The sequence below is a fragment of the Orbicella faveolata genome, unplaced genomic scaffold (assembly GCF_042242905.1).
Source record: "Orbicella faveolata isolate gen_17 unplaced genomic scaffold, um_ofav_v1 contig_46, whole genome shotgun sequence".
In the NCBI taxonomy this organism is placed as follows: Eukaryota; Metazoa; Cnidaria; class Anthozoa; order Scleractinia; family Merulinidae; genus Orbicella; species Orbicella faveolata.
The window spans coordinates 27,157,920-27,185,788 of NW_028301576.1; the positions used below are offsets into that span (position 1 = coordinate 27,157,920).

A 27,869-nucleotide genomic window follows, 5' to 3' on the forward strand; every position below is an offset into this window, starting at 1 on the left:
CAACAAGGTAACTATCAAGTCAAGCACATTGAAAATTCTGGCAAAAAGATGGGAAGTGTGGAACATCATTCAGTTCCCACAAGTTTGAAACGTACAAAAACTTTCCTTGAAGATGAAAATTTGAAGGATATTGAAACAAATGAAGATGAAAATTGCTTCTATTTTAAATGTAGATGTTATCACAGCTATAAGAAACATGAAGTTCCTCATACGATAGAAGTTGCTCTTCGCATTATATCAGGACATGTGATGGATGCCACCTGTACATGTGCTGCGGGTAAAGTTGGCTATTGTAACCATACATTGGCACTCATGTTGAAATTTGCAAATACTCTTTGTTTGAGATGTTATCACAGCTATAAGAAAGATGATGCTCCTGATATGATAGAAGTTACTCTTTGTATTGTATCAGGAAATGTGATGGAAACCACCTGTACATGTACTGCAGGTAAAGTTGGCTATTGGAACCATACATTGGCACTTGTGTTGAAAATTTGGAAATACTCCTTTTTTGAGAGCAAAACAACTGAAGATCTAAATGATGAATCAGATGAAAATCCAGCTCTGGAATTTGCATCAAAGTTACAAAGCTGGCATACGAGAGGTCAAGGTGATTCAATTCATCCCCAGCCAGCGATGGAGTTTGTTATCAAAAATTAGGCCTGACGATGAGAAATCTGACAAGGCTGTCTGCTGTCAACTTTATGAGGCCCACAAAATAACAAATTACGATTTAATAGTTGAAGAGAGGTTTAAAAAGCCCATTGCAGCCATCAATCCTAAAATGGGAATTGCTACCCTTGCCTCAAACACACCCAGTGAAAGAGTGCAAACCAAATTTGGTAGCAGCCCGTTTGGGTCTACAAACAGTTATCAGTTTTCATATACTGAGGCCAGCTTACCTGTGTACATTAATATAAGTTCCATTCCAAGATGTCCTGATTCAAATTTTGATATTAACTGCTACCCAAGATTGCCCCTTAAAAATGCTGAGTGTAGATTATACCCAGACAATCTCACTAGTGAGGAAAAAACCTTTTTATCTTCACTTGAAGTTGATGAGGATGAACTCAAAAAAATTGAACAGGAAACAAGGGAACAGGTGAGTACTAAGAGATGGAAGGTAGAAAGAAAGTTCACATTTACAGCCTCAAGGTTCCATTTGATTTCCAGAATGCAAAGAAATCATGATAATTTTGCTAAAGAAATGATGCATCCAAAGGAGTTTGTAAATAGACACACAGGACACGGAAGAAAATATGAAGGAGTGGCAATTCTTGAGTACCAAAAACTCATGAATGCAAGGAAAACACCAGAAGTAATGCCGAAGTGTGGACTTGTGGTCTCAAAAGAAATTCCAGTCTTTGCAGCTACTCCTGATGGGAAAGTTATTGATTTTGGTCGTAGTCAGCCATTTGGTATTTTAGAAGTTAAATGCCCATCAACAAAATCTGCTGTTACCTTACTCAATGCTTATGCTGATCCCAAATTTTTTTGTCAGCAAGTGGTTGTTTAAAAACTGACCATGAGTACTACACTCAAGTTTAAGGCCAAATGGCAGTGACTGGTGCTGCTTGGTGTGACTTTGTTGTGTATACATTTAAAGGATTGTCAATTCAAAGAATTCCATTTGATCAAGAATTCTGGGATAACATTAGTCAAAGACTCAAGTTATATTATTTCCAACATTTTCTAGCCTTTGCTATACAGGAATACAAAGCCCAAGATAATGATCCAAGGCCAACGAGATTGCAATCCCTAATAGTGGACTGTTCAACTTTCTTTAAATTACACTAACTGTTATTAAAGTAAGATAGTGTTTACTTTTCGTAGCTTGTCAATGTCTTTTCCAGGCAAACTGTAGCATATTTACTTTCTTGCAACTAAGGGTAGTTTAATATATTGCTAAGATATAATAGGATCCTGGACATAACACAAATGTGTGCAAACAGTCCACATCTGGTTTACAATGCCAAATAGTCTGAAAGGTAAGATACTGTCCCAGATGTGAAAATTCTTCATGTTGTTTATCGCTCTCTCCACGTGAATTCTGGGAGATGCAATTTCTTGTGTTTTTATTACATCCTCAGCAGGCATCTGGGCAGAACTGCCTAAAAATGGGGGGATGGGAGACACACCAACTGGTAAAAGATCTTGAATGGTGAAACCTTTGTCAGCCATAATTGAATCATTGGCTCCAAAAGGATGGTCTAAGAATCCACTTCTCTCAGTTATTTCCCGGTCAGATATACTGCCAGTATAGAGCTGACTTATAAATGAAATATGTCCAGCAGGAGAAATGGCAATCAACCCTTTAAGTGCTGTGTGGTTCTTGTAACTGCTGAAGAATTCACTGTTTAAAAGTAAACTAATTGGCATCTGAACCCGGATCTCAGTGCAATCTATTACAGCCCTGGTATGTTATTATCCACTACTTTTTGGGATGGCCAGATGTTCAGCTGCCCAAACCTACACATGACTAGGAAGAATTACTCCTCAGAGTTTAGTTTTCTAGGGCTGCCTAAAGCTGGTCCAGCACCAGGTTGAGTATCTGTTTTGTAATATTCAGGGTCAACATCATTGCTGGCAGAACTCCAAAAGTGGATGTTCTCCCCATTTTCTCCTGGATTTAAGTATGTGTATGTCACCATGAAAACGTTACACGTAGGAAAGCCGCTATAAAATGCGATGTCTTCATTACAAGTAAAATTATCTAATGTAAAAATTGTCTTCTCCAAATTCAAACACTTCTCCGAAAGCCCGACAGCATGAGCTCTAAATTCTTCCACCTCGGCCTCTTGTTTTCGATTTTCAAATTGCTCTCTTCAAGTAACCACTCCAATTCAACAACCTTTTTTCAAAGATCATCATACAATGGCTGGTTTTCTGTAATGCTAATTTCCGCTAATTTTTCGCCTGCTGCAAAATTACCTTCAAAACAAAACTCATTCACTGAATTACTGAAATCCACACTTTCTGAAGATGCACCCAGAACTGCACTCAAATCGAGTGAGGTTGGAGTCAGTTTTCCATCATCATGACTACTTGCTCTGGGTCTAGGGGATGGTCTCTTCCGAGGGGAACTCCTTTCCAAGCAAAGACTGATGACTGAGACTGAGATTTTCATGTTCTCGTACTGTGGCTTACCCAAACAGTCTGCCATTAATTAATTCGGTGTATAGTTTACTGTTTTAAGATCCAAGAAACATCCGTTCAAATGATACACTATCAAAACATGCAAGGTGAGTTTCTTTAGGACAGCTTGCTTCATTATTCTACCAGTGAGCGATCACTTTGCCGATCCCATTCTCACACACAGACCATATATTTTTCCAGTCTTTCAAAATCAACTACATGTGCGACTAACATTTCATCCTTGGTGACCAAAAACTTCCAAATGGCTGACAATGTTTGAAATTGCCCTATAATTGCAAACCCTTAATCATTGGCTACATCATGTATGCCTACGGATTGTTCTCTTGTAATGCCGAGATCCTTCATACTAGCCCGAGTATCTGAATCAAAAGAAACTTTATTGAGAAGAAACACTTCAAAAAGCACTTACTATTAAATTTTATCATAAATTCTACTAAACTGCTTTATTTTCCTTGGTACCCTGACGCATTTTTTTCTCCTGTAACTTTCCATTTATTAGCCCCTGTCCTCAAAAATTGCCCCCTAAAAAAGGTTTTCAGGGGCCATTTTGGTTCTCAAGTAAAATTTTCTGGTTGAAACACTGTATACCAGAGTGCCAGTGCAAGTGGTGCAGTTGAAGACTGAGTTTCCAGCAGAGAAAACAATGCCACTACCAAAGGTTTCCACCCACATTTGGTTGGAAGCAGAGGAACAATGCAGGCTTGTCGTGGTCAGCAGTATTAGTTACATTTTGAGTGAAACAAATTGTCCTCCTTTGAAAAAGCTTACATTTTGGCAACCAAATTTGTCTCAGTGGCGACCATTGTACAGAAGGAAATGCCCAAAGGGGATTTCTGAAAACCTTGAGCTTGGAGCAATGTACCTAGTCACCTTGATTTGATGTGTGCACTGATTGCTTCAAAGCTAATATCACACAGCAAATAAACAATTTTCAATGAAATTTTACTTACCAAGGCACAAGTCAGACCATAATAGCCAAAAGGACACCACCAGAATTACTCACCAAAGCACAAGGAAAGTAGCCAATATAATTAGGTCAGATCTTTCCACACTCAGATCTTTCCAAGTCAGATCATTCCACACACAAAAAATAGGTCCGCAATGCAAACTTGTGTGGCATTTCAGTCAAATAAAAGTTGATGTGCTATGGATATATCAGAGAAATTGTAGCTTTACAGTGAATATTCATACATTTTGTTGTGTTGTAGTGATGAACGTCAAGTAAAGATACTGTAGAGTCCTGGTTATAAGATCCCAAGCTGCAGACGAAATAACAGTTACAGGAAAAACATGTTTGGACTTCCAGGAAATTCACTCCCTTAGGATTCAGTTACACGGAACTCTTTACCGTGGTAAATGACCCTTTTACCATGGGAAACTGCATTTAGTGAGCATGACCAATATTTCCGGAGGTAAATTTCCCATGGTTAATATCCATGGATACATAAGAAAGATCACATGCAGCACCCTTGACATTTAATGTGGTAAGTTGCACTGGTGTTTTGATGTCCAAGGTATTACGAGCAAATCACACTTCTCGGTTTGTAATTAATATGTAACCAAGAAGGAAAAATGGTTTTCCTCCATGTGCCATTTTTGTTACCTTGGCAAAATCCTGTGTAACCATTGTTTCACAACATATACTAAAACCCGGCGGAACAAAGAACAAAAACAAAAGTCAGCAAACGTATATACAGCCCAAGTTATTGGGGGGGGTTCATTGAAAGAGTCATTAAAGTAAACACATTTTGCAGGTTAGGCTTGTTTTTCGCAGCAGGGGTGAAAACAAATGACATCATTGAAAAGCAAGCACACACAAGACGGTTTAGTTTTTGGTTGCGACTCTGGACCGTGCAATCAACAATAACATGGCCTGTTTCGTCGGGATGCCAGATGACGTGCTACACAACTGGGACAATTAATGTTCCCAAACACAGTTTTTGAATCGCATTGGCTTGGGGATGTTTACTGTGGAACAGCTTTATTTCTTTGGCTACATTTCTCCTGGGATTTGTTGATTAGTTCCAGTGGAGACAAAGAGTTCAGTTAGCCTTAGCTCTTATGCAGACGGGTTAGTACTTGATGTAAGATCACATATATTGTCTTGAACTTTCTTTTGATGTAAGATCACGCATTGTGTTATTTCATATTGTCCCGAAGTTTCCTTTAAGTCTCTCATGATGTAAAATCACGTATTGTCTACTTAATGCTTATGATCTTCGCATTAAAGGTACACATTTGAGAATGTATAAGAGAAAATACATGAAACGAAAGATATTAGGAATGCATGTCCTTCTAAAAGTAGTTCTTGCCTTGTCTGTGTTCTTGTCTTTGCAACAATCTAAGGCAGCCACCTCTAGGCCGCCGCCACCTTTTGGTCGTTCCGAAGATGTTTTTCTATTGTCTATACCCCCATTTAGCGGCCACCCAAAATTTAATTCACATGCAGTTCAGTTTTTTTTTTGTGGGGGGAAAGGCGATGACAGATAAGAGTCCAAAATAGAAAGTGACCACTAATACAAACTCCATGTTCCAAAGTAACAGACGCCAGACATGTCATTTTTCCCTAACTCCCCCTCCCCAGCTCATATCACCTGAGGTATGTGAGATAGTAAGAGTCCCTTGTATAATAGATGCTCTAAGGACAAAGAAAAATGTAGTGGCAACTATATATTAAGTGTTCTGTAACCTTCAACTAAAGCAATGAGACTGATAGATAATTGCTTGGGTCAAGTGGTAAGGCCTTTTTGAATTTTTTTTTTCTTTTCACTAATACCTGCATGAGAAGGTTGCAGAGAAATGTCCTCAATCATGTCCAAATCCCCAGGCTCTATAGGATTTTTTCGAAGAGAACGTACCACAGATGGTACAAAACTATCAGAAGGAAGAAGAGAAGTGGTATGAACCTGGTGCAGAGGATAAATCAACCACAGTTCTGCCTGATTTTGTAGAACATAAGTGAGATATTAAGAGTCCCTTGTATAATAGATGCTCCCAAGACAAAGAAAAATTTAGTGGCAACTATATTGTGTAAGTGTTCTGTAACCTTCAACTAAAGCAATGAGACTGATAGATAATTGTTTGGGTAAAGCGATGCCTTTTTGAATTTTTTTTCTTTTCACTAATACCTGCATGAGAAGGTTGCAGAGAAATGTCCTCAATCATGTCCAAATCCCCAGGCTCTATAGGATTTTTTCGAAGAGAACGTACCACAGATGGTGCAAAACTATCAGAAGGAAGAAGAGAAGTGGTATGAACCTAGTGCAGAGGAGAAATCAACCATGGAACCTGATTTTGTAGAAAATATGTGAGATAGGCAGAGTCCCTTGTATAATAGATGCTCCCAGGACAAAGAAAGATTTAGTGGCAATTATATTTTAAGTGTTCCATAACCTTCAACTAAAGCAATAACACTGATAGATAATTGCTTGGGTCAAGCGGTAATGCCTTTTTGAATTTTTTTTTTTTCACTAATACCTGCATGAGAAGCTTGCAGAGAAATGTACTCAATCATGTCCAAATCCCCAGGCTCTATGGAATTTTTTCAAAGAGAACGTACCACAGACGGTACAGAACTATCAGAAGGAAGAAGAAAAGTGGTATGAACCTAGTGCAGAGGAGAAATCAACTACAGTTCAGCTTGATTTTGTGAACATCTACTCGGCGCTCTGTCCTTTATGGACACCAACGAGGTGAGATAACTAAAAGGGTACGCCATAAGGCTCATTTGCACAGCAATTTTCGGTGCCATTTTTGGCGAGATTTTCTCTGCAATTCTTGTCATGCTCGCGCTAAATCCGAATTCAGCAGGATTTAAGAGGGATACCACTAAAATTTCTGAGAAACATAATATGGAAAACAAGGTTTTGTATCAGCATAAACACATTCCCCATAAAGAAGGATAATGTTGTTTTTGACATAACTTCGAAATCTCAGTTGGTCATGCCATGGCAAGAACTAAGGGGCTCAATGTTTTGTCGGATACTGGAAGTTCACTTACCAGACAAGCCATACTGACTGCAGTAAAGGAGGGTGGTCTGGCTGAGACGAACGTGAACCAGCAGTTCTCCTCAGACCTTGCCGGCCAAAAAAACAAACAACGGGCTTTCACTTTTCGAAGGACCGCTCTGCCCTCACATTTGAGGAAAAGACTAGACTCTGGTAAGTATAAACTATATCAAAATTTTCACATGCTATCAACTGGCCAGACCAAATTTTTAAAAAAAGTGAAACATTTTTTGGTCAAAAATGGGCCTGTTTACAGTTTTCACCGTAATATCATCAGCAGCAGCAGCCTCCTCATCATCATTGTTAATGTTAATCAGAATCATATAAGCATAAACATATATGCTTCTGTAGTGGTAACAGTTTACGACCTGAAGAAGGGCTACGCCCAAAACATCGTTGTCGCCTAAGAACCTCTGAAACTTTCATATAAACATTTCACTTTACTTTCCAAGTTTTATTTTTTGTTTACAAACAAGTATTGTACAAGCTGTCTTCCATTATGATCGCTCTCGTGGGTGTATGGAGAAGTAAAACAGTGATCTTAAAAAGATTATACAGGAACCTTTGTTAAAGACTATAGTGACTACAGAATTAGAGATGAAAAGTGAGGGTTTGCAGAACAGCTAGACTGAATCAAATTTCTTGCCAAGATATCTTTATTACACAACCTCCAATGCAGTGCAATGTTAAATACTGTGGCAGTTCCACTGATTTGTTCCTCTTCTTTCTGTAGCCCTTGGTTACGTGCCTGATGTTGAAGTTAGTGAGTTGTAAAAATTTAAAAAATCTCCTAAAATGTATAAATATATATTTTTTCAGTATGTTGGATTGTTTGTTTCATCAGGGATTTGAGTACGTTGAACTCGCTAGGTAAAAAGAGGTACCAGGACTTTGATCGTAGAATCTTTTTTTCCTTATTCTACGAAGTCTTACTAACTCCTGAACAGCTACTAATGCAATCAATATACCTGTTGGGGTATTTCAACAATATCTTAAATGAAGCAGTTAAGGTAGATTGAAGTAGTTAAACATTGCCATCATGTCTAGCCTACAAGTTTTGCAAAATAAAGCAGCTAAAATAATTTTAGATTGACCGCTGTATTTATCTGCATCGCATCCGTTAGCGACTCTGAAGTGGATACCATTAGAGAAAAGGCATTTCCAGCGAAGATGTGTGCATGTATACAGATGTCTAACTGGATTCATAAATCATGAATTGACTTTAGTAACACAACAACATCAGCATAATTATAACACCAGACATAAAGTCAATCTTAGACTCCCCTGCGTTAGAACGAATTGGAGAAAACAAAGAACTGCCTATCACGCTGTTAATGATTTTAATTCTCTCAGCCAGATAATATGAGACTCTGCTAATGTGAATATTTTTAAGAGACAGGTTTTTAATTTTTTAACTTAAGTGTTTTATAAATTTCATATTTTTAGTTCTATTAATTAGTATTAATCTTCGAGGTCCTTTTTGAAAACCACATGTACGTGAAAAAGTTTCCTCAATAAAAGATTATTATTATTATTATTATCATTATTATTATATGTCTTTAACATTCAATTTTGACAACTAAAACATCTAGTGCAGGTTTATGGAAAAAGAAATTCAGTTACTATATGTTGCCATGGCAACATCAAGAGCCCAGATGACCCTATTTTCAACTTTTGGAAGCAAATAAATTAAAAACTATACGGTAAAAATTTTTGTTTTCGATATATTCTTGTTTAATCGCTAGAAATATATTTTGAAAATTTTTCTAAATAAATCGGTCAGGGCGTACGGGCCACCTTAAATTTGTGTAAAGTGACCTGTCTTTCAACCCCATTGATAGTCAAACAATTTCTGACGCTGACCAACCTTAAATATATGAAAATCAAAACATTTCATGTCATTTTGAAGTTATTAGCCTCAAAAGGTTAAAAAAGGGTCTCTTTTTGACTTCGTTAAATGTTGCTATAGAAACAGATTTTGATGTCGTAGCCACCTAAATCTGTTCATCAGATAAGTCTCTACAAACCTACGCTGAACCTTTTCACTTAACATTACTGCTGTAGGTATAATCCAATGCCCAAGATGCATCATTGTGTAAATGCTTAAACTGTTGCGAGCCATTTTGAGATATAAAACTTAATATCACACCAGAAATTTCACATGACAACGAAATAATCCACCCATCAGGATAGTGGGAACAACGCAAATTCATGAGAAACTCTTAGTGTTAAGACTCCCGTAATAAAAGGAGTCCAGGTGATGATAAACGCTAAAAACTACCAGCTGTCCATTAAAGAGAAAGTGCTATGGTTTATTTTGTTCCACAGCACAGTTTCAATCCTATGTAGTGTTAGTTAGATACTTGCTCTGCATTTTGCGGTCTACAAGATGACAGCACTGTCTGATGTATCCTCATTCCAATTTTCACAGATGAAGTCAATGAGAGCAGGAAAGAAGTTTCCGTAATATGTGAGTATTGACAGTGTGTGTAATCGGTCTAAAACATTTTACTTGCAGTTCCCACTGCAACCTAACCGTTGGTTAAATCAATTTTATTTTTTAATTACTGGAGTGTTATCCATCTTAACTTGGTATTATCGCGTGATAATTGCGCAGTCAAGATGTACAATGTTACAAATTTTCACCTATGGCTTGAAAATAGTTAAGAAACCAATCCTAACAATTGTTCATATTCTTTATATGATATAGACACTACATTATATTGTAATCGGACAGTATTTAGTGACAAACCAAATTAATACAGCATATTAGATCTTAATAGATAACACGAATGTTTCAGACTATGTACAGTCAAATTGAATTTAAAGCATTTAGTCTTAAGAGCGTTCTGTAAGGTTCAACCAGTACATGCTGGCTGATAGAAAACAATGTTGTAGTCGCACAAGGCAAGGAAAATCTTGGCAACTTCCACGTCCTCTACTCGATGTGTAATACTTTAAACAGCAGAGAAGTTGTTGGCCTAGCCGATGAAACTTACACCAGGAGGACATTTCCTGCGGATACAAAAATAACCTTTCCTGTCAGCGTACAGCGGGACGAACCAGAAGTGCAAGGTACTGGTATGATAAAGTTTAAAATTTAGAGTCTAATCAAAACAGTCAAGCTCACAATGGTCGTTATAATGGAACGATTTCCTGATTTAAAGGAAAAAATGTTACTGAAAACAAGCAAGAAGGCATGCATCTTTGAAATTTTCGAAAGATAGAAAAAATTAGGAAAGAGGCAGCAACATAGGAAAAAATAGGAACTTGATGCCACGCCTTACCTCTTTTTAAATAATGAAGGTGAGGTTGTAATGGTAAAGAAACTGTAAAACGAGTTGTACTGAACAACTTCTCAAGCTTTCTTCTAAATGATGTGTCACAAAAATCCTTGTTGCCCTGTCTTTCACTTTGGCTTTTCTAACCGAGTTGTTTTTGAAGGGTAATGTTTTGCTTACAAATTAGAAAACAAGGTTGGCAACAACCAGAGGGACCAAAAGGAGGAGAGCGGAGACGAAGAAAAGAGTGGTGACGACAAAGGGAGTGGCCACAAAGCAAAGAGCAACAACAGAGGAAGGCGGCAACAAAAAGGAGAGTAGCAACGAAGAGGACGGCGGCAACAAAAAGGAAAACAGCGACAAAGAGGAAGGCAGCGGCGAAAAGGAGAGCAGTGATAAAGAGGAAAGTACCCACGAAGAGGAGAGCAATGAGGAAGGCGGCGACAAAAAGGAGAGCAGTGACGAAGAGGAAAGTACCCACAAAGAGGACAGCGACGAGGAAGGCAGCGACAAAAAGGAGAGCAGTGACGAAGAGGAAAGTACCGACGAAGAGAAGAGTGACAAAGAAGATTAAGGCGGCGACAAAAAGGAGAGCAGTGGTGAAGAGGAAAGTACCGATGAAGAAGATGAAGGTGGGGACAAAAAGGAGAGCAGTGACAAAGAGGAAAGCACCAACGCAGAGGAGAGCAACGAGAAAGATGAAGGCAGCGACAAAGAGGAAAGTGCCGACAAAGTGAAGACCAACGACAAAGAGGAGAGCAGTGATGAAGAGAACGGCGGTGACAGAGGAAAGCGACGTCAAAAAGGGGAGCAGTGACAAAGAGGAGAGTACCGACGAAGAAAGTAACATAAGTAAATACCTGCTTTCTTCATTTATGCCCAAAAAATTAACCTTAGCCATCGATAAAGAATGTTACAAGTAATTACAGATTTAGCAAATGTGTTTGGTTGGTACATGTTGTATAAGATCTTGTCAAATCTTGTTAACAAATTAGTTCTATTAGATGGCAACAAGCTTTAGCAACTTGTGTCCTTTTGCATTTTATTCTGAAACGTTTCAGTTTTATTTGCAGATTTGGCAAATTGCCGTGTATGTTAAAATCAGCATGTTCACTGTGTATTACAATCACCACAACAGATGTAGTTTTCAATCGGTATTTTCTTTTGTGCAATTATTTGTTCAGCAATCTCAGTACACACATAAACAATGAGAAACAAAGTCAATTTTAAGATTTCTAAGTAACTTCCAGGTTCTGAGCTCCCATTTTGTTAACTTTCAGTTAGACAACATTAAATCTGGGTTCTTTTCTCTATGTGAAACCAAAGTTTCGTCAATTCCTGAGCCTCAAAACCATCTGACTATCGTAACAATTCTCCGGGTTGGTTGATAAAAATGCGAAACACAACAGGATGAAAAACAAGGTTGAACCCCGAGGGGTGAATGACAGTCCTTGGCCAAAAAATCTCAAATGTTCTTGGTATGTAGGGACAAAACCACCACAATAGGCTTTCATCTAATTCGTCAAACATAATAACTGATATCAACAACACGGAGTGGTCCCTGATTTTTTTTTCTGAACTACAATATTGTACTTAAGGCGATGTATCAAAGCACTCAGGCTTACAACAGTGTAATGTATTTTTTCTGCAGCAGAAGAGTCATCAAAGACTGCAGCTATCAAAAGGAGAAAAGGTAGACACTGTTGCACGAATGTTAGCTGTGTTTCAACGATGTCATTGTCCCTGGAGAGGGCGTCTTTTAAAGACGAGTTCCATTCTTTAGGAATGGTAGATATAAGCCCGTAGTATAGGGTGAAGGGGATCTCCAAATTAAATTTTTGTCTCCATTCAGGTCTTTTCGGTAATTTTTGTTTTAATGTGTCCTTATCCTTTTTAGGAATGAGTGATATTATGTCTCGCCTCTGACTAATAAACAGGGTTCCTAAAAGAAATGTATAATTGAAACTCGCAATCATTTCAGTACACAGCTCCGGCCAGAAGAATTTGTAAAACTTGGAAGTAAAGCTGTCAGTCCCAGGTGTTTTATTGTTAGTGAATTCTTTCAGTGCATTCAAACAATCGTTTGTGGAAATGGGGTTTTCCCATGCTAATTTGTCCTCCTGCAAAAGTGGTGTTACGTTGTCCAGGGCTCGAAATTAACTTTTTCGTCCGGGAACCAGCTGGCGACTAACGGAAAAATTTTGTTCACCAGATCATAAATTTTGGTCGCCAACTTATTTTATATATATCTTACACAAGAACACGATTTTATATGTTACTTTGCATGCAAGAAAAGTCACAATTGAAGAGCAAAAACAATTAGAAACAACACAAGTAACACTTAGTTATAAAACTACCATTGTTCTCAATAGCCCTTTCCCAAGATATTTGAATCACAGAGGAATCTGGGAACGCGTAGCTCAAAAGCAAGGCTAGGGTAAGTACAATTTCCAATATGGCAGCAAAGGAAACAGTTCCCAGAGGAGTAACTTATTGCTGTGTCCCACTTTGCCACGGTTATAGTGGCAAAGTCATCAATGGAAAGACAGTAAAACTTCACAAACTTCCAAAGGATAGTAAAGCAAGAAGGATTTGGATCACTAGGCTCAGAAACATGTGTCAAAACTTTTCTGCAAAGCTTGGAACAAGGGTTTGCAGCTTGCATTTCAAAGGCAGAGAAGGCCCAAAGCTGTGGTGTCAGTTCCTGACATTGTTCCCCTGGAAGCCAGCCCCGAAATCTCATCAACGGAATACTCCTTCACCTAGCAGATCAGGGGAATCGTTAACATGTTCGAAAGTGCGAACTTGTCGAGAGCTTTTAAAAGATTCAGGTGGACCACTAGATTCATCGAAAACTACTGGAAAAAACTTTGATCGTTTCCATGACTATATCCCTGCCAAGGTATGTGCGTTTGCCTCTGGAGATATTTCTAGGGATGGATCAAGAGATACAGGTGTTCAACTTTGTTACGATTGTGTTGACAGTGGTATTCAAACGGAAACTGAAATGAAAGATGTTGGAATACAGGTGAATTTACCTTTGCTTACAGCAGAGGACCTTAAAGCCAAGTACCCAAAAACCAGCTTTTACACTTGATTCATAAATTTTGGAACATTCATGGTAATTTTTACCAGCATATCACAGATAGATGGAAAGACAAATTATTGGAATGGAAAGGATTCACTAAAGCATAAAGAATATTTGGAAGATAATGTTAAGCAGAGGCCAGGTCCTCAAAGAAAAATGAGACTTGTGGAGGAGTATTTGATGGTGTTCATGAGGCTCAGGCTTGGACTACTGGAACAGGACTTGGCACAGAGATTTTGTGTCTCAGTTAGTACAGTTTCGTGTGTTCTGATTACCTGGTACAATTTGCTTGCCGAGTATTTAAAGCATTTGATTGTGTGGCCAGGCAAAGACATTATTGCAGCCAATATGCCAGAATGCTTCAAGAAATTCCCTAATACTCAAGTAGTAATAGACTGTACTGAATTTTTCATGAGATTCCTTCTTCCTTAGTTAACCAAACAATAACATACTCAAGTTACAAGTCACATAATACATTTAAGCTTCTAGTTCATATTAGTCCTACAGGAGTAGTCACATTTTTGCCAAAGTTGTGGGGAGGTAATGCATCTGACAAGCAGATTGTTAAGGAAACTGGTATACTGAATCTACTTGAGAAAGGTGACAGTGTGATGGCCGACAAGGGGTCCACAAATCAAGATTTATTGGATCCACTAGGTGTTACCCTTAACATGCCTCCCAAACAGGAATCAAATAGACAACTGTTAAGGCAGGAGGTTGAGCAAACAAGGAGAATTGTCACCATGAAAATTCACGTTGAACGTAAAATGGAACAAAAAAAGAATTTTAGGATTTTGCAAGGTGTCATCCCAGCTACAGAATGGCACAATGCAAACAATATTGTGCTTATTTGTGCAGCTCTTTCAAATCTTAACCTCCTCTTGCAACTTAGTAGTTATTAACATACAGTGTATTGAAGATAGCTTTACTTTACCCTTCCTTCACAAGTTTTTTTTCATAGAGAATTTGCATAAAAAATTACCAATAATATGGCATATTTTACTTCATAGACCATTGCTCTTGTCCCAAATTATTATTAATTTTTTAATTTGTTATTCTTTGTTCCATGTGATATTGTCTCTAAATCTTGGCTGATAATTTATTGCAATTCCCTTAATTCCATAACATATGTGCATGTATTTCTATTGTTACTATGGTATCAATATCAGAGGGATTTGCCTTTACCAATGAGCATTTTGAATGTGACCAGCTACTTTTGTCTTCCTGTTTTTCCATGGTTGTACTTTTAAGTTCATGTTCTCACAGATGTTTCTTGCAGTAAGTTTTGAAAATTAATTACAATTAACGAGTGCGAAGTGCGAGGCAAGAAAAATCCGCCTGTAGTCACACCATTGTTTATCTTCTTCCAACCATTCGCCTAGCAAATGGTTTTTGTTGATTGGTTGCTTCAAGCCACGTGACGTCAGACACGAGAAAAAACAAAATGTGTTTGACTCCGGTGACAGGCCTACAAGGACTCCTACAGCTCGTGACATTTCTACATTTGCTGTTCTCTCATGAATTGCAGCCTCTTAACCTTTTATTTTGCTCTTCACTTGTTTTTGAAGGGCACTTAATGTTGTGTTATCAGGATGATTTTTTTAAAAGTAGAGTGGAGCCAACAGACTGTTAGAGGTCAGAGCTCCGCATAGTTTCAGCTGTTATCTATCGCTTTGTAGAGTTTGACACCTCTGTAATTTGCCATGTGACGAGTACTGTGGTTTGTCTTGCCCCATTTCTAATGCAGAAATGTATGTTTCTTGCAGAAATGTATCTCTTTAATTATTCGCTCTGGAGGGACAAAGTCGGTGAGCATCAATGTTGATTACTTGCATTGTATATTGTGATGCCATGCCCGTTTGTTAGATTAAAACTGTGTTAAGCTATATGGCTTTTCACCATGGATCATATTTAGCTTTGTCCAGCGTCACCAGAGACTGCTGTAGTCTTGGAGATCCGTTCTGTGTCATCAAAGTTATGTTCCTTCCATCCTGAATTTGTTCGAGCTTTTCGTCTCTTGAGCTCCATGTTTAGATTCATACCTCCTTTGTTCGTTTTGGCACAAAATGATTTAAATTAAGCTAAATTTAGATGTTGACGTCTGTTGAATGTTTTGCGTCATGTCTAGATTTGTAAATTGGTTATTTGAGACATTTTTTCGCGCCAGTAAATTGAATTGCTTTGTTCTCTCTCATTCTTTCATACCAATCATTTAAGGGGGCGGTAGAGTATAAACAATGGTGTGACTACAGCTAGATTTTTCTTGCCTCGCACTTCACGCGCGCTCGTGTATCGTGTGAGAGCCCACTAATCCGTCTGTACTGCAGGCTATGATCTCTGACACATAACCCAATTTAGTATTTATTGATGTAACCACTGACTGTACGTAGTCAAAACAGAGGACATTGCCGACTCTTTTTTCCACCTGCTTTGTGACCTGACATTGTTGAACATCTTAGTGAGTGGCAATGTCCTCTCAGTTTTCTAGCTTTTTTCTAATACAAGAGGCCTAGTAGACTTACCTCAAGTCGACTGCGAAAATGCGAAAGCAAGCGAGTCTTCAGACGACAAAAGTGAGGGACAAAGTCCTGAGATGAGCAACGAAGTCACAAGTCGACTTGTTCCACCTGCAGAATATTAAATTTAATTTGCATATTGTTGGCATGAAAAAAACTGGGTGTGATGTAACTATTTGACAGCCTGCACCACCTGCTGGTCGCTTGGTGAAATAAACAGTTTCCAAATGACTGGACGGTCTGAATTCCATGATGTATCCATATGGAGATGACCTGACCCTAACAAAATCTGTGTCTCGGGTCAGTCTCTCCCCAAAATCAAAAGAATCAATTTGTATCTTGTGTGCAGAGAGCGTTTTAAATTCGAACTTTCGCCAAAGGCTTTTTAAAGGCTTAACAGGCTTATTCATCAGCTTGCTTGAATTTGGAAATCCTTGTTGGCGCGAAGCTGGTCAAAGAAAGCTGCTCGACAGAAATTATTTGTAAAAACTGTGCCAGAAGCAATGAAAACGTGGTTAGAAAGGTTCTCGGAATAAGAGAGCTATTTGGATCGTCCAAACAGAGGTTGGCAGTGGACCGCAGCTCCATTGAGTTGGTAAAAAGGCAAACCAAAGATTCTAGCAATCAAGTAAGCACAAAACGAACAGCCCTCTTATTTGGCGAAACCAGCACTGAACACATTCCCTTGGTGATGACAACTGAAAAGTCCACCTAAACATTATCATGGCCAGACGATTCAGATATATCTGCTGTATATGTAAGTAGGTCTAACTATGCCTAAAACATTTCACAGCTAAGAATATAATTCACTAAAATTCACCACTAGCTGTAACTCACTATAAATTTCAATAAGTTTACTTTTAAAAGTTTACCTTTAAATGTAATTTTAGCTTTTTAGCCTTTTTATTTCGTTTTTAATCTTGACATGCACATTTGAACATTTTATGAAATTTGTGCATTATAAATGTTATTACTATTATTATTATTTTCTTTTTTTTTCTTTTTTTTTTGCAATACTACACCTCATCACTTATTACAAAAACTTAAGTTACTTACATCACTACCACTACTTACAAATTACAAATTACAAATTACAAATTACAATACCAATCAACATTGGTTACAACACTAGCAATATAACAACCTCTTTAACAGGAGTTAATCCAAAGTAACAATGATATTACTAACAGAGACAAAAAAAGATAATAATACAACTAACAGATACAATACTACTACTGGTACTAATACACTATTCTAACAACTGAAGAGATTAAAGATGAGCGAAAAAATATAGAGCCATGGAATACTAAGTTAAGGCTGTTGAAATGAAAAGGAGAACCTAACTATCATTGAATTAAATTGCCTGTTTAAACAAATGTTCAAAGGAGATAACAGGGAGTTGCAATGACTGGAGTACTTTGTGCCACTTCTGTTGGAATGGGTTTTGTGTTCCCATAATAATTGAAACATGCTTTTCTATTTTTAAATTGCATCTAACCTGCTTAACGTATTCTATTGAGAATGGTCAAACATTTTTGTACTTACAAGAGTAAATGTAAAATCTATGAAGTAGTAAACAATGATTGAATAACAAGGCACTTTTCTCTCCTTCGAGACCTAAAAATTGGCATAAAGTTAAAATTCGTGAGGCTTGTATTAAATCAACAGAGATGAAAAATTGTTGAACACTCCAGAAAAGATGCACCAACGTTTCTTGTGCTGTTTGACAAAAGCAACAAAGGTTTGATTCCAAAAAATTAATTTTAAATAGAAAAGTGTTTGTAGCTATTCTCCTGTGGAGAAATTTGAACTGGAAGTTACTTAATTTTGTGCTTAATGTACATATCCTAGGTAATAGATAAATTGACTCCCAGTCCAAATTTTCCACATCGACTAGTTCACAGTCTCTAATCCATTTCTCTTGGCTTTTTTCTGGGCGAGTACACTTTTTGGTGATGAGGATTTTGTAAGCTGCTTGACTTGGTTTGTTGGACGAGTTTAACTTAAGCAGTACATTTTCTATAATTTTTTCACCTGGCGATGTCAATTTCAGAGATCTTGTAGCACTCCTGATAGCCGAGGTTACTCTAAAAAATTCGAGGAACAAGACTGGAAAACAAAATTTATCTTTGAAACAACTGTAAGATATTATTCTTGAATCACTGGTCATGAGATCACCCCTGCATTAGCCCAGTGTTTATAAAATATAGTCTTGTCTGCGACTCTGATCATCAAGTTATTCCAAATATGTCCAGCACTGAAATTAGCTTGAGAGGCAAAGGAATGCCTAGAATTTTAGTCTGTCCACAGTTCAAAAAGTTCAAGGCTTTATTAAATTCTATTATGTCCAGCATCTTTTGTCCTCCATCTTGGTAATCTGCTATCACTTCAGATTGTTTAATTTTGTCACCCTTGTTATCCCAAAGAAATTTAAAAGATCGTTTGTTTCTTTTGAACACAACTTTGTTGATGACAGAATATAAACAAATTGTAATGCAGCTTGAGCCTTAATAACTGCAATTTTACCAATTAAAGTTAATCTCTTGTTTCTCCAATTATTTAATTAATGAAATATCCTCTACCTTATGAACCTTCTCTTCATAGTTCTTCTTCCTAATTTCTTCACAATCAATGCTGTAGCGACTAGAACTTTCTTTACTTTTGGGTGTCACGTTTTTCCGTGACCCCTGGGAATTATGCAACCAACTCTGTAATACTTAAGCGTTCTTCATTATGTGTAGTTTTGTGTTTTTCATTTTTGGCCAGTGCTTGTTAGCACTGAAAGTTCAATCTGCTGGTTTCTACCGCATTTTTTCCTTAGGTGCTTCACTATTGTGTGAGCCCTGAAGTACAAATTCTTACTTTTGTTCCGTTGTCAGTTTTTTGTGTCGTTATATTTTGTACTTAAATATTTTGCCTTGTTTATTTTCCAGTTGAATCACACACACATCACGCACCCACGGTCACTTTTGTTTCTCTCGTGTTTACGACCAGTAAGATTAAACTTGTGCATTCAAACTGTGACGCCTATAACGCTTACTAGACCTACAAATGCAGAACCAAACCTCTAAAGCCTTGACCTTGCCATCCGCCCATTTAAGATTTTTATCAGAGCATATCATCTGGTTTGATCCCTTACTGGAGCCGATCGAAAGAGCTTCAGTTTTTTCACAATTTACTTACAAGCCGAAAACTTAGCTGAATTTTTCCAATACAGCAAACGAGTGCTCAAGCGATTTTTGGGTGCCATCTAAAATCAGAATGGTGTCATCTGCATATTGACTAAGCTTACATTCAGTGCCGCCCACTGCGATTCCTTTAACCTCATTATCATTACGGATGGTGGTAGCTAACACCTCTGCACACAAGATAAAAATGTAAGGCAATAGCCAACACCCCTGCCTTACACCTTGACTTAATTCAAAGAAACCCGCTGACCAACCGTTATTTATAACACAGCTTTGGATATCACATCAAAACAAATTGATCCACTTAATTAAAGAAGAGCCAAAACCAAAATGATGGAGTGTTTTTTCAACAAAAGCCCAGTCAATAGTATCAAAGTCTTTCTCAAAGTCAACAAAGAGAAGTAACCCGGGAATATTCTTTGATTCTGTGTATGAGATGACATTGTTAATCAAGCAAATGTTTTCTGCATTAGATCGTCCTTTCAAGAAACTTGTTTGGTCATTGTCTACCAAATGTTTGGAAAACAGCCTTGAGACCTGAAGCAATTCATCTTAGATGCAATTTTGTAGTCATAGTTTAAAAATTCAATAATTGTTTTGAAGTTCTTACTGTTCAAATGGAAATGACTGGACTTGGCAATTAGTGGTGCATTTGTTGAATTTAAGAGAAAAAAAATTAATGCAAACTATTTAGCAAAGCTAAGCAATCTGCCTTTGTGCTTTATTTAAATTAAGCTTAATTCTGAAAAAGAAATGAAGCTACATGTATATTTTGCCACATCCCTAGGTTGTGATTCAGGGTGATTCCACGTTGCGGACATTACATTTAGAACCAAAAATTGGAATTTGAAACTCCTGCCAAACCTTTATACAGCCAACTAAGCTGCTGAAACTTGTGCATTGAATTACTTTAGTGACCCCTTATATTTTCTCCAGGAAAAAAATAATTTGCTCACAAGACCTTTGAGCAGTGAACTGAAGAAGGTCTGTTGCGGACATTACAGCAAAAAACAACCACATTATTCAAGTGCCTTTCCTAAAATTTAATTTCCTGTGAATTGAAAAGACTTGAGAAGGGCATAAAATGTAAATTGAGCACTTTTAATGACGAATTTTCCAAATGCTATGAAAAAATTCAACTTGGCATTCATTTGTTGACTTTATAAACAAAAATTGATGTCGCAGACATTACAAAGAATTTGTTGCGGACATTACATTTTTGGGAAGATACTTTAAATGAGCCTTTATGTTGCTGGGTATTCTTGTATGTTCTAGAGTGTTTTATTTTATGAAATAAAGCTACAAATAACTTACTTTTCTTCATTTTCTGTGTACAAATCTGCTACAGCTGACACTACACAGTCAAACTGTATTTCAGGCGTGAAATTATATTTTAAAGACTTATAAAATCTGATTTCTTTTAATATACTGAGAGGCATGAAAATTGACCGGACATTTTTTGTGTTTTTGAGACTGTATTTTTTTCTCTAAAAAATTAATAAACCGTGCTTTTTCAATTATTAATCTGAAGCTTTTAAGATAAATAAACCTAAAATGCACTAACTTCAGGCAACTGCTATAATTTTGTTCCTGAATTCAAGTTTTACTTCTTGCTCTTTGTGCTGCCTTTGTCAGAATAGGAAAGCTAAAGATTTGCAGTTTGTCGGTGGCCTTCTTCCAGAGAGCATGCTCACAAACCAGTTTGAGCTTGCTCAATTTGAAAAACCACTGACAAGCTGGCAAGCTTCTCTGCCATTCATGTAAGTGTATGGTAGTTTAACATTTGAACAAAAATGCCTAAGACAAGTACCGAAAGGTCAAGAACTTTCCGAAAAAAGGTAAAAGAAGATTTTGAGTTGTACAATTTCTATAAAAGCAAAGACAGGGAAAGAAAAAGAGCTGAAAGGAGCAAGCCAAAGGTTCAGAGTCCAGACGAAATTGCCCGACAAAAGAAGTTAAACAGGGACCGTGTAAGGAGAAGTAGAATCTTGAAGAAAGCAAAAGAAAAGGAAAATGTAGTCTCTGGTGAGCAAGAAGAAGCTAATGTTTATGCCACACCACAGGCATTAGGAAAAGCTTTAGAAAAAGTAAAGCCACACTTGCCTAAAAGCCCAAGGAAGAGAAAGGCTGTTATAGTGAAATTAACCTCTTCAACAGGTATTAACCTCTCCACAAAAAAGAAAAAGCACTTCAGCAATGGGAATAAGCGCCTGTCGCCAGAAGTCACAAAGAAAGTCCAGTCATTTTACTTGCTTGATTCTATTTCCAGACAGTCACCTGGAAGAAAGGACTTTGTTGTTAGCTGGCAGAATGGCAGGAAAGAGCACTTGCAAAAGAGACATCTGTTATTCTCCTTGAAGGAAGGTCATGCTATTTTTCTAAAGGAAAACCCAGTAGTTAAAATTGGTCTGAGTAAATTTAGCTCTCTATGCCCAAGCAATGTTTTCCTTTCCTCCAACATGTCTAGAAATATTTGCATGTGCCAATACCATGAAAATATTAAGCTAATTTGTGATTGCCTAAGCAAAAAGATTCTTGAATTTCCAAGTTACTCTGGAAATTTTGTGGACCATTTGGTGTGCAGTTCAGGTAATGAAGAGTGCATGCTTGGAAAATGCAATAAGTGCTCCAACTGGCTTGATACCTTAATAGAGGAAACAGCTCTAGAAGAGTCAGCCATGTGGTATGAGTGGGAGCGTGTTGAAGTTGTTGTGCCATCAGCCAGTAAGAAAAGCTCAAATGCCACAAAGGTGGTAAGAAAGATGAAGAAGATCTTTAAAGAAGGCACCATCAGTGATGTAGTTGAATCACTTCAAAATAAGATTCCTTCATTCCTTCAGCATGTCTTTATCAAAAGACAGCAATCAAGTTACTTTCAAGAGAAGCTAACAAATCTTGACAAGGAGGAGGCTGTTGTCCAAGTAGATTTTGCAGAGAACTATGCCTGCAGGTATCAAGATGAAATACAATCAGCACACTGGCACCAGGAGCAGGTAACACTCTTCACTGTAGCTGTTTGGACAAAAGGAACTGGTGGTGAGGATAATGTGTGCGAGTCTCATGGTATGGTGTCTGACGAAATGGCGCATGACAAGAAAGCAGTGGCAGTGTTCATGTCTCGAGTTATTGACAACTTTGTGAAGAAAAGGCACCCAAATGTCAAACAAGTCTATGTATTTTCTGACCGGCCTAGTTCCCAGTTCAAAAACAAGTACATGGCTGATTTTGTTCAAACACTTTGCAAGACTGTCCACATCCAGTGGAACTTCTTTGCAACTTCTCATGGAAAAGGGGTGGTAGATGGGATAGGTGGCACAGTCAAGCGCCTTGTGTGGAACGCAGTGATGACTAGGAAATCACCTATTGTTGTTGATGATGCTCAGTCATTCTTTCAAGTTGCCAACAGTCTTCAATCATCAGTGACTGTTTCACCTCTTAAGCAAAAGGAGATGAATGATATCTCAGATTCACTTCATCTTGAGAAATGCTTCAGTGAAGCATTGCCCATCCCTGGAATTTCAAGATTCCACTGCATAGAACCTGGACGTAACTCCTTGAGTTGCTTCCTATATTCTTTCCAGTCACAAATGGAGAACAGACCTCCAGATGTCTACCCCTATGAATGTGACAACTCTGTTTCCAATTCACCTAGTGAAGAAATCAGTGACTACAATGAGGATGAAGATCCCAGCAGGAAGACAAATGTAAACAAACACCGATTGAAAGAGGGGAAGGCAGTCTGTGATTCTGACTCTGAGTCTCCCAGTGGAGAAATCAGTGAAAGCGATATGGAAGAAGAAAGTGACGATGGTGAAGATTGTGTTGAGTTTGTCAGAGCAGTTCCAACACAAAGCCTCAGTACTACCAACATAAAATCTCACTCTAAAGATTGTGATGTCAGGCAGGGCATCCCTGATGAGCTCCTCTCTTTGTTCACAAAAAACTTGTCATTCAGTCTTCCTTATTATTTAAGCACTCAAGTTCAAGCAATCATGAGAGGTCTTACAGTCTTTTCTGGAAGTAAGCTGATATCACTGAATGACTTGCAGAGCTTGGTGGGCAATGAGGACAACCCACAGGACAAGTGGCTGACAAATTTTGTCATAGATGAGTACTTTAAGTTGATCCAATCTGCTAGTGAAGGCAAAAATGTGAAAGTAAAACCTTTGTCCTGGGAGATATTTGAAAAGGGCCAGACTCTACTTGTAGCTAGACACTTGCAACAAGATGAATCACCATTCATACAGGATCTGATCCTGCTACCTTGCAACACAACACATTCAAAGCACTGGTTTCTTGTAGTGGTTCTACCAAAGAAGAAAATGGTCATTGCACTAGATAGTGTAGCAGGTGACTTTGTGAAACCCACAACGCAGAAGGTACTTGATAAGATGGGCTCTGTCCTGAAGGCGGTTGATGTTAGCTGTAACCTGGACGAGTGGGCTTTCTTTTGCAACAGCAAAGATGACATTCCTCAGCAGACCAATGGCTATGATTGTGGTGTGTACACTTGCCTCTATGCAAGATGTTTGGCAGGGTATGGGCCAATGATCAAAGAGGAATGTTTCCCTCATTTAAGGGAATGTATGCTGTTTAGCCTGCACAGGGGAATTCTGCATGAGATACCTCTGCCAGCCATAGTACTGGAGGAGTACTATGCTGTCAATTACTTGAACAAGTATTACATAGGAAGGGCTCTCAGCATTGCCAACCAGCTTGTCAAATTTAAATTCTTGCACAGGGTTTTTGATCGATATGTTTGGCCTGGCCGGGATGACATTGATAATGTCCATTTGTCTTGTGTGTTCTTTTGGTCCCATTGCACTTGAAAACACGGGCCCTTTTGTTCTTTCTGAGCACTTGCAGAATGATATAGACAAGATATTCACTTACACCTGTTGATTTCATCTGAGATACTGAAACCTCAAAGTGGCAGACAGTTGCAAAGTCTTGTGTGAGCTTGTTTGGACAAGATTACTGGTCTTATGCAATTATTTTGGACAGGTTAAACCAATGGGAAGATATGTCAGTAATTAATTGAAGCTTTTGAATTTAATCAAGTAACTGCTGCTTGAAAACATTTGGTATAAAACTTTTAGTTTGATTGTGCTGTTATGATAAATATTATTGGTAATTGACACTGATTTAAGTCATAGTATTTAACATCGACATTGATTCTTTAAAATGAAAAAGGTTCATTTGAATTGCTTAGTGTTGGAACTGATACTTAAAATAAATCATATTCTTTTCAGAGCTCTATTATTTGTCATAAAAGTAAGATAAAGATTTTGTTGTGTCCGTAATGTAATGTCCGCAACGCTTTAGCCACCTTAATTTCTGGACACAGAAAACCTGTCTGGCCAACCTTTTTCACTAAAATAATGCTAATATCAAACTAAAAGAGCAGCTTGAATAGTTCCTGAAAGTAGTGTAAATCCTTTTCAAAAATTGAAAACAAAAGCCTTAACGTTGCGGACATTACGTAATGTCTGCAACACAAATTAAATACTTTTTTCCCAGAACAAGTCAAGTACATGGGAAATTATTCATAGCCCCATGATTGCTTAAGGTTAATTCTAACCACACATACCCCAATGACTTTGTAGATAATGGTAGTGTTTTCAAATTACTTTCTTTATGTTCCCTTCAAGAATTTTCAAAATAATGGTATTCAAACATCCCAAATTCCAAAGCTTCCCAGCAAGTGGGTGTGGTCAATAAGTGCAAAAAGTTGGTAATTCTAAACAGCTCAGTATATTAGCTATCTGCTAGTATAAGTTTAAATAAGGGGAATAGGATATGAAAATTTTCACTTTTTAGTTGTCTCATGTGGAATTGCCCTTCAATACCCAAATTCTCCTTCGAGGGTTGTTAAGCTTACTGTGACCTTTGAAACATATGGAAGACAACTTGCTTTGGGAGACATTCCATCTATGTCAAGAGCATTTGTTTCAATGACTGATGTGAAGAAGGAAGTAGTGAAATTGATCTGCCAAGAGGTTACTTCAGAAATAGCTGGACTGTGTTCCACATCAAACCCATCTGTGCTGAGAAAATCATCCCTGACGACCTGACAAAATTCACATGGGAAGCTGTTCACGATGAAATGAAAATCAGGGCACCCATTTATTTACAATTTCTGGAAGAAGCAGTTGCGAATGATTCACAAAAGAGAAATGTTCTGAAGACAAAGAGACTGTTACAGTTCCTATGTTAGATGCTGGGTGCCAGCTAGTGTCAATATTTAATGAAACCATGAATGCTATAACAGGGCTCGAAATTGCGACCGATACGGTCGCCAATGCGATTAACATTTTCTCTTTGGCGACTAAAAATTCTGGTTTAGTCGCCAATGTGGCAACCAGATTTTTCTATGATTTAGATTTAAATTAGAAGATTAAAGGTAAAACAAACATTTTGTCTCGTCTTGCTTTGCTTTCGTCGTAAAAAAAAATGGGCCAAATCACATAAACAAAGTGAGTTTACCTCCAAATTCTACCAACTTCTGTCCACGATATTTTTGACGCCATTACAGCTATTCCCTTGGTACCGCGGGCGCAGAATTTTGCAAAAAGACCTCTGGAACGAAGTGTTTGATTTTCACATATTTACGTGGTTTCCGTTTGGGTTTCCGCCGGTTTCCGAGAGAACACGTGCGAGACAATGTAAATCATCATGCATAACAAATTAGCAAGCGAGGAAGATTTAAAATATTTCCAAACTTCTCTCTGTAGTAATGAAGAGGATGCCAAAGGGCTGCTTAACATCAAGCAGGAGGCTTTTAAAGAACTAAATTTGCTTGTTCCCGATATCGTAACGGGACAGCTTCCAGAGGATGTTTTTGCATCAGCATTGATTCCAAGCGATTTTAACAGAGGTAAAGAAGTAGTTGCTGTCAAAGCCAGTGATAATGGTGATTGTCTGTACAATGTAACGTCCATTGCTCTTTGTGGGGATGAGTCACTGACATTGTTGCTACGACTTCTTGTAGCTGGCGAATTGTTTTTTAATTCAAAATATTATGCCGAGCATCCAGTCTTTTGTGAAACGTCTGGCGATACCAACATCTCTGTGGAAACACCGTTTTCAATCACACTTAAACGTCAAGCAGAAAAGAAGTTTTCAGAAACTCAGGACAAGTGCGAGGCAGTGAAAGTTCAAGCATTGTCTACATGTACTGTTGGGAAATGGTCGTCTTTCTTGAATCTCTTAGCACTAGCCTCTGTAATATCACGGCCACTTTGTTCTGTTTACCCCGATGTTAATTTCCGCTATCGAAAGTTGTTGCACAGAATTGTGATTCCAAGATTGTCGCTTGAATCAGAAATACCACTGGGCCAAGTAAACATTCTATGGTCAAGAGCAGGAGGTTTTGACAATTGCCCTGGAACTTGGTATGAGCCCAATCACTTTGTTCCCATCATAAATAAGTGGAAAGCCAATGACAAAGACAAAGAAAGCATGGCAAATCTTCGAAAAAAGTGAACACTGTGAAGCCAAAATCACAGCCGACACTGTTTTCGTTTCAAAAGAAGTTGACCACCACCCGTGAAACACCACCCAGCAAACCAGTTCAAACCAGTTCCTTCGTATGTGCTATCTCCATACAGTCGTGCTTGGCTCCTGTAAGCTACAAAGATAGCGGCTAGAAACTCTTATTTACTTATTAAGTTTGGGTAAGATTGTTTTGTATAACTATGTTAGAAGGTGGGGAAGAGTGTGAGTTAGTGCAACAGTTGTATGAAGAATTACAAAATCTTACAGCCACCATGCACCCAGGTTATTCTTTCACTGGTGACAATGTTGACATGAGAATGCTACCTGGACAGATGACTTTGACCAACAGAAACAAAGATCATCACATGTTTCAGCGTGTTTGCTTCAAGAATAGAATTTCATCTAACCTTCTTCCTAATTCATCCCCCAAAGCTGATGCGAAACAGGTGCAATTTTCAACCTTTCTCCCAAGTGCTGAAGACCAGTCTACCCTGATTGAAGAGTTGATTGTTTTGGTTGGCAATGTGTGGGCTAAGTACATTCCATCATTAGCCTGGTTCCATGAGTGCCTCCCAAAGTGTATTGTCCATGCACAGATGGAAAACACAAAAAAGAAAACTGAGAAGGTATGTGAAATAAATTTGCTTCTTTTGATATACATTGGAACCTTAACTTTAATTTAGGACACCTCCTTCATAAGGGGTCACATAAATTTGTCTCGAGTAACACTCGACCATACTATCTTTTGTCCAGATGATTTTAAAGGATGTGAATGTTTCACTACAGTAACACCTTTATTGAAATTGTTTTTTGGCAAAATAATTGTCTCCTCTATACATTGCTAACAGCAAACATATACTGATGGACACAACAAAGAGTTTCTAATAAACAAATACAGTCACACCTCGATTATCTGGACTATTCAATTATCCAGACTTTTTGCACTGGTCCTAATTTCTATACCGGAATGCTAAGTAGCTGCTTTCTTGACAACATAAAGTTGCAAAGTGCTCAATAATCCTTTCAGAAGGCTGCAAAAATAGTGTGTTATTTGTTTCGCTTTCAAAATTCATGCACATGCAGTGTTTAGGCCAGAGCGCGCCATTGCGGGAATCCCACATTACAATCAGAGATG

The 27,869-nt window shown here is 38.0% G+C and overlaps 1 long non-coding RNA gene and 1 pseudogene across 1 annotated transcript in view; one reads left to right on the forward strand and one right to left on the reverse strand.

Annotated features, from left to right (window-relative positions):
* Window positions 1-541: 541 nt before the first annotated feature.
* LOC149099317 (uncharacterized) lies at window positions 542-1,797 on the forward strand (annotated as a pseudogene).
* Window positions 1,798-8,564: 6,767 nt separating this feature from the next.
* The window catches only part of LOC149099318 (uncharacterized), a 28,205-nt gene continuing 8,900 nt past the window's right edge, over window positions 8,565-27,869 (reverse strand). Inside the window, exon 2 of the long non-coding RNA XR_016203583.1 lies at window positions 8,565-10,179. This is a non-coding gene — a long non-coding RNA (uncharacterized LOC149099318). The remainder of the gene's footprint in view (window positions 10,180-27,869) is intronic.